The 12,700-nt window shown below is 48.2% G+C and overlaps 1 non-coding gene across 1 annotated transcript; it reads left to right on the top strand.

Annotated features, from left to right (window-relative positions):
* The first annotated feature begins 4,011 nt into the window (after positions 1 to 4,011).
* Positions 4,012 to 4,084, top strand: TRNAK-CUU (transfer RNA lysine (anticodon CUU)). Its single transcript has one exon. It is a non-coding gene; the product is annotated as a tRNA-Lys (tRNA).
* The last annotated feature ends 8,616 nt before the right edge of the window (positions 4,085 to 12,700 follow it).

The following is a 12,700-nucleotide window of genomic DNA, read 5'->3' on the forward strand; positions in this document are numbered from 1 at the left end:
AGTCAAGGTTTTTCCACAATACCTGACGAACATTTAATTTTTGGGCTTCCATGGCGCAATGGTTAGCTCGTTCGGCTGTTAACCGAAAGGTTGGTGGTTCGAGCCCAACCGGGAGAGGTGTTGTGGGGTCTCAGATGTAGCGTAAAAAGTCAAAACTTTTCCACAATACGTGACAACCATTTAATTTCGGAGCTTCCGTGGCTGAATGGTTAGCGCGTTCAGCTTTTAACCAATAGGGTGGTGGTTCGAGCCCACCCGGGAGCGGTGTTGTGGGATCTCAAATGTAACGTAGAAAGACAAAGTTTTTCCACAATACCTGACGACCATTTATTTTTTGGGCTTCCTTGGCGCAATGGTTAGCGCGTTCGGCTGTTAACCGAAAGGTTGGTGGTTCGAGCCCAACCGAGAGAGGTGTTGTAGGGTCTCAGATGTAACGTAATAAGTCATAACTTATCCACAACACCTGACAACCATTTAATCTCTGAGCTTCCGTGGCTCAATGGTTAGCGCGTTCTGCTGTTAACCAATAGGTTGGTGGTTCGAGCCCATCCGGGAGCGGTGTTGTGAGGTCTCAGATGTAACGTAAAATGTCAGAGTTTTTCCACAATACCTGACGAACATTTAATTTTTGGGCTTCCGTGGCGCAATGGTTAGCGCGTTCGGCTGTTAACCAATAGGTTGGTGGCTCGAGCCCATCCGGGAGCGGTGTTGTGAGGTCTCAGATGTGACGTAAAAAGTCAAGGTTTTTACACAATACCTGACGAGCATTTAATTTTTAGCTTCCGTGGCGCAATGGTTAGCGCGATCAGCAGTTAACAAATAGGTTAGTGGTTCGAGCCCACCCGGGAGCGGCGTTGTGGGATCTCAAACGTAACGTAGAAAGCCAAAGTTTTTCCACAATACCTGACGACCATTTAATTTTTGGGCTTCCGTGGCGCAATGGTTAACGCGTTCGGCTGTTAACCAATAGGTTGGTGGTTCGAGTCCATCCGGGAGCGGTGTTGTGAGGTCTCAGATGTAGCGTAAAAAGTCAAAACTTTTCCACAATACGTGACGACCATTTAATTTCTGAGCTTCCGTGGCTCAATGGTTAGCGCGTTCGGCTGTTAACCAATAGGTTGGTGGTTCGAGCCCATCCGGGAGCGGTGTTGTGAGGTCTCAGAAGTGACGTAAAAAGTCAAGGTTTTTCCACAATACCTGACGAACATTTAATTTTTGGGCTTCCATGGCGCAATGGTTAGCGCGTTCGGCTGTTAACCGAAAGGTTGGTGGTTCGAGCCCAACCGGGAGAGGTGTTGTGGGGTCTCAGATGTAGCGTAAAAAGTCAAAACTTTTCCACAATACGTGACAACCATTTAATTTCGGAGCTTCCGTGGCTGAATGGTTAGCGCGTTCAGCTTTTAACCAATAGGGTGGTGGTTCGAGCCCACCCGGGAGCGGTGTTGTGGGATGTCAAATGTAACGTAGAAAGACAAAGTTTTTCCACAATACCTGACGACCATTTATTTTTTGGGCTTCCTTGGCGCAATGGTTAGCGCGTTCGGCTGTTAACCGAAAGGTTGGTGGTTCGAGCCCAACCGTGAGAAGTGTTGTAGGGTCTCAGATGTAACGTAATAAGTCATAACTTATCCACAATACCTGACAACCATTTAATCTCTGAGCTTCCGTGGCTCAATGGTTAGCGCGTTCGGCTGTTAACCAATAGGTTGGTGGTTCGAGCCCATCCGGGAGCGGTGTTGTGAGGTCTCAGATGTAACGTAAAATGTCAGAGTTTTTCCACAATACCTGACGAACATTTAACTTTTGGGCTTCCGTGGCGCAATGGTTAGCGCGTTCGGCTGTTAACCAATAGGTTGGTTGTTCGAGCCCATCCGGGAGCGGTGTTGTGGGGTCTCAAATGTAACGTAGAAAGCCAAAGTTTTTCCACAACACCTGACAACCATTTAATTTCTGAGCTTCCGTGGCTCAATGGTTAGCGCGTTCGGCTGTTAACCAATAGGTTGGTGGTTCGAGCCCATCCGGGAGCGGTGTTGTGAGGTCTCAGATGTGACGTAAAAAGTCAAGGTTTTTACACAATACCTGACGAGCATTTAACTTTAGGGCTTCCGTGGCGCAATGGTTAGCGCGTTCGGCTGTTAACCAATAGGTTGGTGGTTCGAGCCCATCCGGGAGCGGTGTTGTGAGGTCTCAGATGTGACGTAAAAAGTCAAGTTTTTTGCACAATACCTGACGAGCATTTAGGTTTTGGGCTTCCGTGGCGCAATAGTTAGCGCGTTCGGCTGTTAAGCAATAGGTTGGTGGTTCGAGCCCATCCGGGAGCGGTGTTGTGAGGTCTCAGATGTGACGTAAAAAGTCAAGGTTTTTACACAATACCTGACGAGCATTTAAATTTTGGGCTTCCTTGGCGCAATGGTTAGCGCGTTCGGCTGTTAACCAATAGGTTGGTGGTTCGAGCCCACCCGGGAGCGGTGTTGTGTGATCTCAAATGTAACGTAGAAAGCCAAAATTTTTCCACAATACCTGACGACCATTTAATTTTTGGGCTTCCGTGGCGCAATGGTTAGCACGTTCGGCTGTTAACCAATAGGTTGGTGGTTCGAGCAAATCCGGGAGCGGTGTTGTGAGGTCTCAGATGTGACGTAAAAAGTCAAGGTTTTTACACAATACCTGACGAGCATTTAATTTTTAGCTTCCGTGGCGCAATGGTTAGCGCGTTCAGCAGTTAACAAATAGGTTAGTGGTTCGAGCCCACCCGGGAGCGGCGTTGTGGGATCTCAAACGTAACGTAGAAAGCCAAAGTTTTTCCACAATACCTGACGACCATTTAATTTTCGGGCTTCCGTGGCGCAATGGTTAACGCGTTCGGCTGTTAACCAATAGGTTGGTGGTTCGAGCCCACCCGGGAGCGGTGTTGTGGGATCTCAAATGTAACGTAGAAAGCCAAAGTTTTTCCACAATACGTGACGACCATTTAATTTCTGAGCTTCGGTGGCTCAATGGTTAGCGCGTTTGGCTGTTAACCAATAGGTTGGTGGTTCGAGCCCATCCGGGAGCGGTGTTGTGACGTCTCAGATGTGACGTAAAAAGTCCAGGTTTTTCCACAATACCGGACGACCATTTAAATTTGGGGCTTCCGTGGCGCAATCGTTAGCGCGTTCGGCTGTTAACAGAAAGGTTGGTGGTTCGAGCACACCCGGGAGCGGTGCTATGAGGTCTCAGATGTTACGTAAAAAGTCCAGGTTTTTCCACAATACCGGACGACCATTTAATTTTTGGGCTTCCGTGGCGCAATGGTTAGCGCGTTCAGCTGCTATTCAAAAGACTGGTGGTTTGAGCCCTTCCGGGAGCGGTGTTGTGACGTCTCAGATGTAACATAAAATGTCAGAGTTTTTCCACAATACCTGACGAATATTGAACTTTTGGGCTTCCGTGGCGCAATGGTTAGCGCGTTCGGCTGTTAACCAATAGGTTGGTGGTTCGAGCCCATCCGGGAGCGGTGTTGTGAGGTCTCAGAAGTGACGTAAAAAGTCAAGGTTTTTACACAATACCTGACGAGCATTTAATTTTTGGGCTTCCGTGGCGCAATGGTTAGCGCGTTCAGCAGTTAACAAATAGGTTAGTGGTTCGAGCCCACCCGGGAGCGGCGTTGTGGGATCTCAAACGTAACGTAGAAAGCCAAAGTTTTTCCACAATACCTGACGACCATTTATTTTTTGGGCTTCCTTGGCGCAATGGTTAGCGCGTTCGGCTGTTAACCGAAAGGTTGGTGGTTCGAGCCCAACCGAGAGAGGTGTTGTAGGGTCTCAGATGTAACGTAATAAGTCATAACTTATCCACAACACCTGACAACCATTTAATCTCTGAGCTTCCGTGGCTCAATGGTTAGCGCGTTCGGCTGTTAACCAATAGGTTGGTGGTTCGAGCCCATCCGGGAGCGGTGTTGTGAGGTCTCAGATGTAACGTAAAATGTCAGAGTTTTTCCACAATACCTGACGAACATTTAATTTTTGGGCTTCCGTGGCGCAATGGTTAGCGCGTTCGGCTCTTAACCAATAGGTTGGTGGCTCGAGCCCATCCGGGAGCGGTGTTGTGAGGTCTCAGATGTGACGTAAAAAGTCAAGGTTTTTACACAATACCTGACGAGCATTTAATTTTTAGCTTCCGTGGCGCAATGGTTAGCGCGATCAGCAGTTAACAAATAGGTTAGTGGTTCGAGCCCACCCGGGAGCGGCGTTGTGGGATCTCAAACGTAACGTAGAAAGCCAAAGTTTTTCCACAATACCTGACGACCATTTAATTTTTGGGCTTCCGTGGCGCAATGGTTAACGCGTTCGGCTGTTAACCAATAGGTTGGTGGTTCGAGTCCATCCGGGAGCAGTGTTGTGAGGTCTCAGATGTAGCGTAAAAAGTCAAAACTTTTCCACAATACGTGACGACCATTTAATTTCTGAGCTTCCGTGGCTCAATGGTTAGCGCGTTCGGCTGTTAACCAATAGGTTGGTGGTTCGAGCCCATCCGGGAGCGGTGTTGTGAGGTCTCAGAAGTGACGTAAAAAGTCAAGGTTTTTCCACAATACCTGACGAACATTTAATTTTTGGGCTTCCATGGCGCAATGGTTAGCGCGTTCGGCTGTTAACCGAAAGGTTGGTGGTTCGAGCCCAACCGGGAGAGGTGTTGTGGGGTCTCAGATGTAGCGTAAAAAGTCAAAACTTTTCCACAATACGTGACAACCATTTAATTTCGGAGCTTCCGTGGCTGAATGGTTAGCGCGTTCAGCTTTTAACCAATAGGGTGGTGGTTCGAGCCCACCCGGGAGCGGTGTTGTGGGATGTCAAATGTAACGTAGAAAGACAAAGTTTTTCCACAATACCTGACGACCATTTATTTTTTGGGCTTCCTTGGCGCAATGGTTAGCGCGTTCGGCTGTTAACCGAAAGGTTGGTGGTTCGAGCCCAACCGTGAGAAGTGTTGTAGGGTCTCAGATGTAACGTAATAAGTCATAACTTATCCACAATACCTGACAACCATTTAATCTCTGAGCTTCCGTGGCTCAATGGTTAGCGCGTTCGGCTGTTAACCAATAGGTTGGTGGTTCGAGCCCATCCGGGAGCGGTGTTGTGAGGTCTCAGATGTAACGTAAAATGTCAGAGTTTTTCCACAACACCTGACGAACATTTAATTTTTGGGCTTCCGTGGCGCAATGGTTAGCGCGTTCGGCTGTTAACCAATAGGTTGGTTGTTCGAGCCCATCCGAGAGCGGTGTTGTGAGGTCTCAGATGTGACGTAAAAAGTCAAGGTTTTTACACAATACCTGACGAGCATTTAACTTTTGGGCTTCCGTGGCGCAATGGTTAGCGCGTTCGGCTGTTAACCAATAGGTTGGTTGTTCGAGCCCATCCGGGAGCGGTGTTGTGAGGTCTCAGATGTAACGTAGAAAGCCAAAGTTTTTCCACAACACCTGACAACCATTTAATTTCTGAGCTTCCGTGGCTCAATGGTTAGCGCGTTCGGCTGTTAACCAATAGGTTGGTGGTTCGAGCCCATCCGGGAGCGGTGTTGTGAGGTCTCAGATGTGACGTAAAAAGTCAAGGTTTTTACACAATACCTGACGAGCATTTAACTTTTGGGCTTCCGTGGCGCAATGGTTAGCGCGTTCGGCTGTTAACCAATAGGTTGGTGGTTCGAGCCCATCCGGGAGCGGTGTTGTGAGGTCTCAGATGTGACGTAAAAAGTCAAGTTTTTTGCACAATACCTGACGAGCATTTAGGTTTTGGGCTTCCGTGGCGCAATAGTTAGCGCGTTCGGCTGTTAAGCAATAGGTTGGTGGTTCGAGCCCATCCGGGAGCGGTGTTGTGAGGTCTCAGATGTGACGTAAAAAGTCAAGGTTTTTACACAATACCTGACGAGCATTTAATTTTTAGCTTCCGTGGCGCAATGGTTAGCGCGTTCAGCAGTTAACAAATAGGTTAGTGGTTCGAGCCCACCCGGGAGCGGCGTTGTGGGATCTCAAACGTAACGTAGAAAGCCAAAGTTTTTCCACAATACCTGACGACCATTTAATTTTCGGGCTTCCGTGGCGCAATGGTTAACGCGTTCGGCTGTTAACCAATAGGTTGGTGGTTCGAGCCCACCCGGGAGCGGTGTTGTGGGATCTCAAATGTAACGTAGAAAGCCAAAGTTTTTCCACAATACGTGACGACCATTTAATTTCTGAGCTTCGGTGGCTCAATGGTTAGCGCGTTCGGCTGTTAACCAATAGGTTGGTGGTTCGAGCCCATCCGGGAGCGGTGTTGTGACGTCTCAGATGTGACGTAAAAAGTCCAGGTTTTTCCACAATACCGGACGACCATTTAAATTTGGGGCTTCCGTGGCGCAATCGTTAGCGCGTTCGGCTGTTAACAGAAAGGTTGGTGGTTCGAGCACACCCGGGAGCGGTGCTATGAGGTCTCAGATGTTACGTAAAAAGTCCAGGTTTTTCCACAATACCGGACGACCATTTAATTTTTGGGCTTCCGTGGCGCAATGGTTAGCGCGTTCAGCTGCTATTCAAAAGACTGGTGGTTTGAGCCCTTCCGGGAGCGGTGTTGTGACGTCTCAGATGTAACATAAAATGTCAGAGTTTTTCCACAATACCTGACGAATATTGAACTTTTGGGCTTCCGTGGCGCAATGGTTAGCGCGTTCGGCTGTTAACCAATAGGTTGGTGGTTCGAGCCCATCCGGGAGCGGTGTTGTGAGGTCTCAGAAGTGACGTAAAAACTCAAGGTTTTTACACAATACCTGACGAGCATTTAATTTTTGGGCTTCCGTGGCGCAATGGTTAGCGCGTTCAGCAGTTAACAAATAGGTTAGTGGTTCGAGCCCACCCGGGAGCGGCGTTGTGGGATCTCAAACGTAACGTAGAAAGCCAAAGTTTTTCCACAATACCTGACGACCATTTAATTTTTGGGCTTCCGTGGCGCAATGGTTAACGCGTTCGGCTGTTAACAAATAGGTTGGTGGTTCGAGCCCAACCGGGAGAGGTGTTGTGGGGTCTCAGATGTAGCGTAAAAAGTCAAAACTTTTCCACAATACGTGACAACCATTTAATTTCTGCGCTTCCGTGGCTGAATGGTTAGCGCGTTCAGCTTTTAACCAATAGGGTGGTGGTTCGAGCCCACCCGGGAGCGGTGTTGTGGGATCTCAAATGTAACGTAGAAAGACAAAGTTTTTCCACAATACCTGACGACCATTTATTTTTTGGGCTTCCTTGGCGCAATGGTTAGCGCGTTCGGCTGTTAACCGAAAGGTTGGTGGTTCGAGCCCAACCGTGAGAGGTGTTGTAGGGTCTCAGATGTAACGTAATAAGTCATAACGTATCCACAGTACCTGACAACCATTTAATCTCTGAGCTTCCGTCCCTCAATGGTTAGCGCGTTCGGCTGTTAACCAATAGGTTGGTGGTTCGAGCCCATCCGGGAGCGGTGTTGTGAGGTCTCAGATGTAACGTAAAATGTCAGAGTTTTTCCACAATACCTGACGAACATTTAATTTTTGGGTTTCCGTGGCGCAATGGTTAGCGCGTTCGGCTGTTAACCAATAGGTTGGTTGTTCGAGCCCATCCGAGAGCGGTGTTGTGAGGTCTCAGATGTGACGTAAAAAGTCAAGGTTTTTACACAATACCTGACGAGCATTTAACTTTTGGGCTTCCGTGGCGCAATGGTTAGCGCGTTCGGCTGTTAACCAATAGGTTGGTGGTTCGAGCCCACCCGGGAGCGGTGTTTTGGGATCTCAAATGTAACGTTGAAAGCCAAAATTTTTCCACAATACCTGACGACCATTTAATTTTTGGGTTTCCGTGGCGCAATGGTTAGCGCGTTCGGCTGTTAACCAATAGGTTGGTTGTTCGAGCCCATCCGAGAGCGGTGTTGTGAGGTCTCAGATGTGACGTAAAAAGTCAAGGTTTTTACACAATACCTGACGAGCATTTAACTTTTGGGCTTCCGTGGCGCAATGGTTAGCGCGTTCGGCTGTTAACCAATAGGTGTGTGGTTCGAGCCCATCCGGGAGCGGTGTTGTGACGTCTCAGATGTAACGTAAAATGTCAGAGTTTTTCCACAATACCTGACGAACACCTAATTTTTGGGCTTCCGTGGCGCAATGATTAGCGCGTTCAGCTGTTAATCGAAAGGTTGAAGGTTCGAGCCCACCCGGGAGAGGTGTTGTGTGGTCTCAGATGTAGCGTAAAAAGTCAAAACATTTCCACAATACGTGACAACCATTTAATTTCTGAGCTTCCGTGGCTCAATGGTTAGCGCGTTTTGCTGTTAACCAATAGGTTGGTGGTTCGAGCCCATCCGGGAGCGGTGTTGTGAGGTCTCAGATGTGACGTAAAAAGTCAAGGTTTTTACACAATACCTGACGAGCATTTAACTTTGGGCTTCCGTGGCTCAATGGTTAGCGCGTTCGGCTGTTAACCAATAGGTTGGTGGTTCGAGCCCATCCGGGAGCGGTGTTGTGAGGTCTCAGATGTGACGTAAAAAGTCAAGGTTTTTACACAATACCTGACGACCATTTATTTTTTGGGCTTCCTTGGCGCAATGGTTAGCGCGTTCGGCTGTTAACCGAAAGGTTGGTGGTTCGAGCCCAACCGTGAGAGGTGTTGTAGGGTCTCAGATGTAACGTAATAAGTCATAACTTATCCACAATACCTGACAACCATTTAATCTCTGAGCTTCCGTCCCTCAATGGTTAGCGCGTTCGGCTGTTAACCAATAGGTTGGTGGTTCGAGCCCATCCGGGAGCGGTGTTGTGAGGTCTCAGATGTAACGTAAAATGTCAGAGTTTTTCCACAATACCTGACGAACATTTAATTTTTGGGTTTCCGTGGCGCAATGGTTAGCGCGTTCGGCTGTTAACCAATAGGTTGGTTGTTCGAGCCCATCCGAGAGCGGTGTTGTGAGGTCTCAGATGTGACGTAAAAAGTCAAGGTTTTTACACAATACCTGACGAGCATTTAACTTTTGGGCTTCCGTGGCGCAATGGTTAGCGCGTTCGGCTGTTAACCAATAGGTTGGTGGTTCGAGCCCACCCGGGAGCGGTGTTTTGGGATCTCAAATGTAACGTTGAAAGCCAAAATTTTTCCACAATACCTGACGACCATTTAATTTTTGGGTTTCCGTGGCGCAATGGTTAGCGCGTTCGGCTGTTAACCAATAGGTTGGTTGTTCGAGCCCATCCGAGAGCGGTGTTGTGAGGTCTCAGATGTGACGTAAAAAGTCAAGGTTTTTACACAATACCTGACGAGCATTTAACTTTTGGGCTTCCGTGGCGCAATGGTTAGCGCGTTCGGCTGTTAACCAATAGGTGTGTGGTTCGAGCCCATCCGGGAGCGGTGTTGTGACGTCTCAGATGTAACGTAAAATGTCAGAGTTTTTCCACAATACCTGACGAACACTTAATTTTTGGGCTTCCGTGGCGCAATGATTAGCGCGTTCAGCTGTTAATCGAAAGGTTGAAGGTTCGAGCCCACCCGGGAGCGGTGTTGTGGGATCTCAAATGTAACGTAGAAAGCCAAAGTTTTTCCACAATACGTGACAACCATTTAATTTCTGAGCTTCCGTGGCTGAATGGTTAGCGCGTTCAGCTTTTAACCAATAGGGTGGTGGTTCGAGCCCACCCGGGAGCGGTGTTGTGGGATCTCAAATGTAACGTAGAAAGACAAAGTTTTTCCACAATACCTGACGACCATTTATTTTTTGGGCTTCCTTGGCGCAATGGTTAGCGCGTTCGGCTGTTAACCGAAAGGTTGGTGGTTCGAGCCCAACCGAGAGAGGTGTTGTAGGGTCTCAGATGTAACGTAATAAGTCATAACTTATCCACAACACCTGACAACCATTTAATCTCTGAGCTTCCGTGGCTCAATGGTTAGCGCGTTCGGCTGTTAACCAATAGGTTGGTGGTTCGAGCCCATCCGGGAGCGGTGTTGTGAGGTCTCAGATGTAACGTAAAATGTCAGAGTTTTTCCACAGTACCTGACGAACATTTAATTTTTGGGCTTCCGTGGCGCAATGGTTAGCGCGTTCGGCTGTTAACCAATAGGTTGGTGGCTCGAGCCCATCCGGGAGCGGTGTTGTGAGGTCTCAGATGTGACGTAAAAAGTCAAGGTTTTTACACAATACCTGACGAGCATTTAATTTTTAGCTTCCGTGGCGCAATGGTTAGCGCGATCAGCAGTTAACAAATAGGTTAGTGGTTCGAGCCCACCCGGGAGCGGCGTTGTGGGATCTCAAACGTAACGTAGAAAGCCAAAGTTTTTCCACAATACCTGACGACCATTTAATTTTTGGGCTTCCGTGGCGCAATGGTTAACGCGTTCGGCTGTTAACCAATAGGTTGGTGGTTCGAGTCCATCCGGGAGCGGTGTTGTGAGGTCTCAGATGTAGCGTAAAAAGTCAAAACTTTTCCACAATACGTGACGACAATTTAATTTCTGAGCTTCCGTGGCTCAATGGTTAGCGCGTTCGGCTGTTAACCAATAGGTTGGTGGTTCGAGCCCATCCGGGAGCGGTGTTGTGAGGTCTCAGAAGTGACGTAAAAAGTCAAGGTTTTTCCACAATACCTGACGAACATTTAATTTTTGGGCTTCCATGGCGCAATGGTTAGCGCGTTCGGCTGTTAACCGAAAGGTTGGTGGTTCGAGCCCAACCGGGAGAGGTGTTGTGGGGTCTCAGATGTAGCGTAAAAAGTCAAAACTTTTCCACAATACGTGAAAACCATTTAATTTCGGAGCTTCCGTGGCTGAATGGTTAGCGCGTTCAGCTTTTAACCAATAGGGTGGTGGTTCGAGCCCACCCGGGAGCGGTGTTGTGGGATCTCAAATGTAACGTAGAAAGACAAAGTTTTTCCACAATACCTGACGACCATTTATTTTTTGGGCTTCCTTGGCGCAATGGTTAGCGCGTTCGGCTGTTAACCGAAAGGTTGGTGGTTCGAGCCCAACCGTGAGAGGTGTTGTAGGGTCTCAGATGTAACGTAATAAGTCATAACGTATCCACAGTACCTGACAACCATTTAATCTCTGAGCTTCCGTCCCTCAATGGTTAGCGCGTTCGGCTGTTAACCAATAGGTTGGTGGTTCGAGCCCATCCGGGAGCGGTGTTGTGAGGTCTCAGATGTAACGTAAAATGTCAGAGTTTTTCCACAATACCTGACGAACATTTAATTTTTGGGTTTCCGTGGCGCAATGGTTAGCGCGTTCGGCTGTTAACCAATAGGTTGGTTGTTCGAGCCCATCCGAGAGCGGTGTTGTGAGGTCTCAGATGTGACGTAAAAAGTCAAGGTTTTTACACAATACCTGACGAGCATTTAACTTTTGGGCTTCCGTGGCGCAATGGTTAGCGCGTTCGGCTGTTAACCAATAGGTTGGTGGTTCGAGCCCACCCGGGAGCGGTGTTTTGGGATCTCAAATGTAACGTTGAAAGCCAAAATTTTTCCACAATACCTGACGACCATTTAATTTTTGGGTTTCCGTGGCGCAATGGTTAGCGCGTTCGGCTGTTAACCAATAGGTTGGTTGTTCGAGCCCATCCGAGAGCGGTGTTGTGAGGTCTCAGATGTGACGTAAAAAGTCAAGGTTTTTACACAATACCTGACGAGCATTTAACTTTTGGGCTTCCGTGGCGCAATGGTTAGCGCGTTCGGCTGTTAACCAATAGGTGTGTGGTTCGAGCCCATCCGGGAGCGGTGTTGTGACGTCTCAGATGTAACGTAAAATGTCAGAGTTTTTCCACAATACCTGACGAACACTTAATTTTTGGGCTTCCGTGGCGCAATGATTAGCGCGTTCAGCTGTTAATCGAAAGGTTGAAGGTTCGAGCCCACCCGGGAGAGGTGTTGTGGGGTCTCAGATGTAGCGTAAAAAGTCAAAACATTTCCACAATACGTGACAACCATTTAATTTCTGAGCTTCCGTGGCTCAATGGTTAGCGCGTTTTGCTGTTAACCAATAGGTTGGTGGTTCGAGCCCATCCGGGAGCGGTGTTGTGAGGTCTCAGATGTGACGTAAAAAGTCAAGGTTTTTACACAATACCTGACGAGCATTTAACTTTGGGCTTCCGTGGCTCAATGGTTAGCGCGTTCGGCTGTTAACCAATAGGTTGGTGGTTCGAGCCCATCCGGGAGCGGTGTTGTGAGGTCTCAGATGTGACGTAAAAAGTCAAGGTTTTTACACAATACCTGACGACCATTTATTTTTTGGGCTTCCTTGGCGCAATGGTTAGCGCGTTCGGCTGTTAACCGAAAGGTTGGTGGTTCGAGCCCAACCGTGAGAGGTGTTGTAGGGTCTCAGATGTAACGTAATAAGTCATAACTTATCCACAATACCTGACAACCATTTAATCTCTGAGCTTCCGTCCCTCAATGGTTAGCGCGTTCGGCTGTTAACCAATAGGTTGGTGGTTCGAGCCCATCCGGGAGCGGTGTTGTGAGGTCTCAGATGTAACGTAAAATGTCAGAGTTTTTCCACAATACCTGACGAACATTTAATTTTTGGGTTTCCGTGGCGCAATGGTTAGCGCGTTCGGCTGTTAACCAATAGGTTGGTTGTTCGAGCCCATCCGAGAGCGGTGTTGTGAGGTCTCAGATGTGACGTAAAAAGTCAAGGTTTTTACACAATACCTGACGAGCATTTAACTTTTGGGCTTCCGTGGCGCAATGGTTA

The sequence above is a fragment of the Phalangium opilio genome, unplaced genomic scaffold (genome assembly GCF_054372755.1).
Source record: "Phalangium opilio isolate 3A_F unplaced genomic scaffold, DU_Popi_V2 ptg000390l_1, whole genome shotgun sequence".
NCBI lineage: Eukaryota > Metazoa > Arthropoda > Arachnida > Opiliones > Phalangiidae > Phalangium > Phalangium opilio.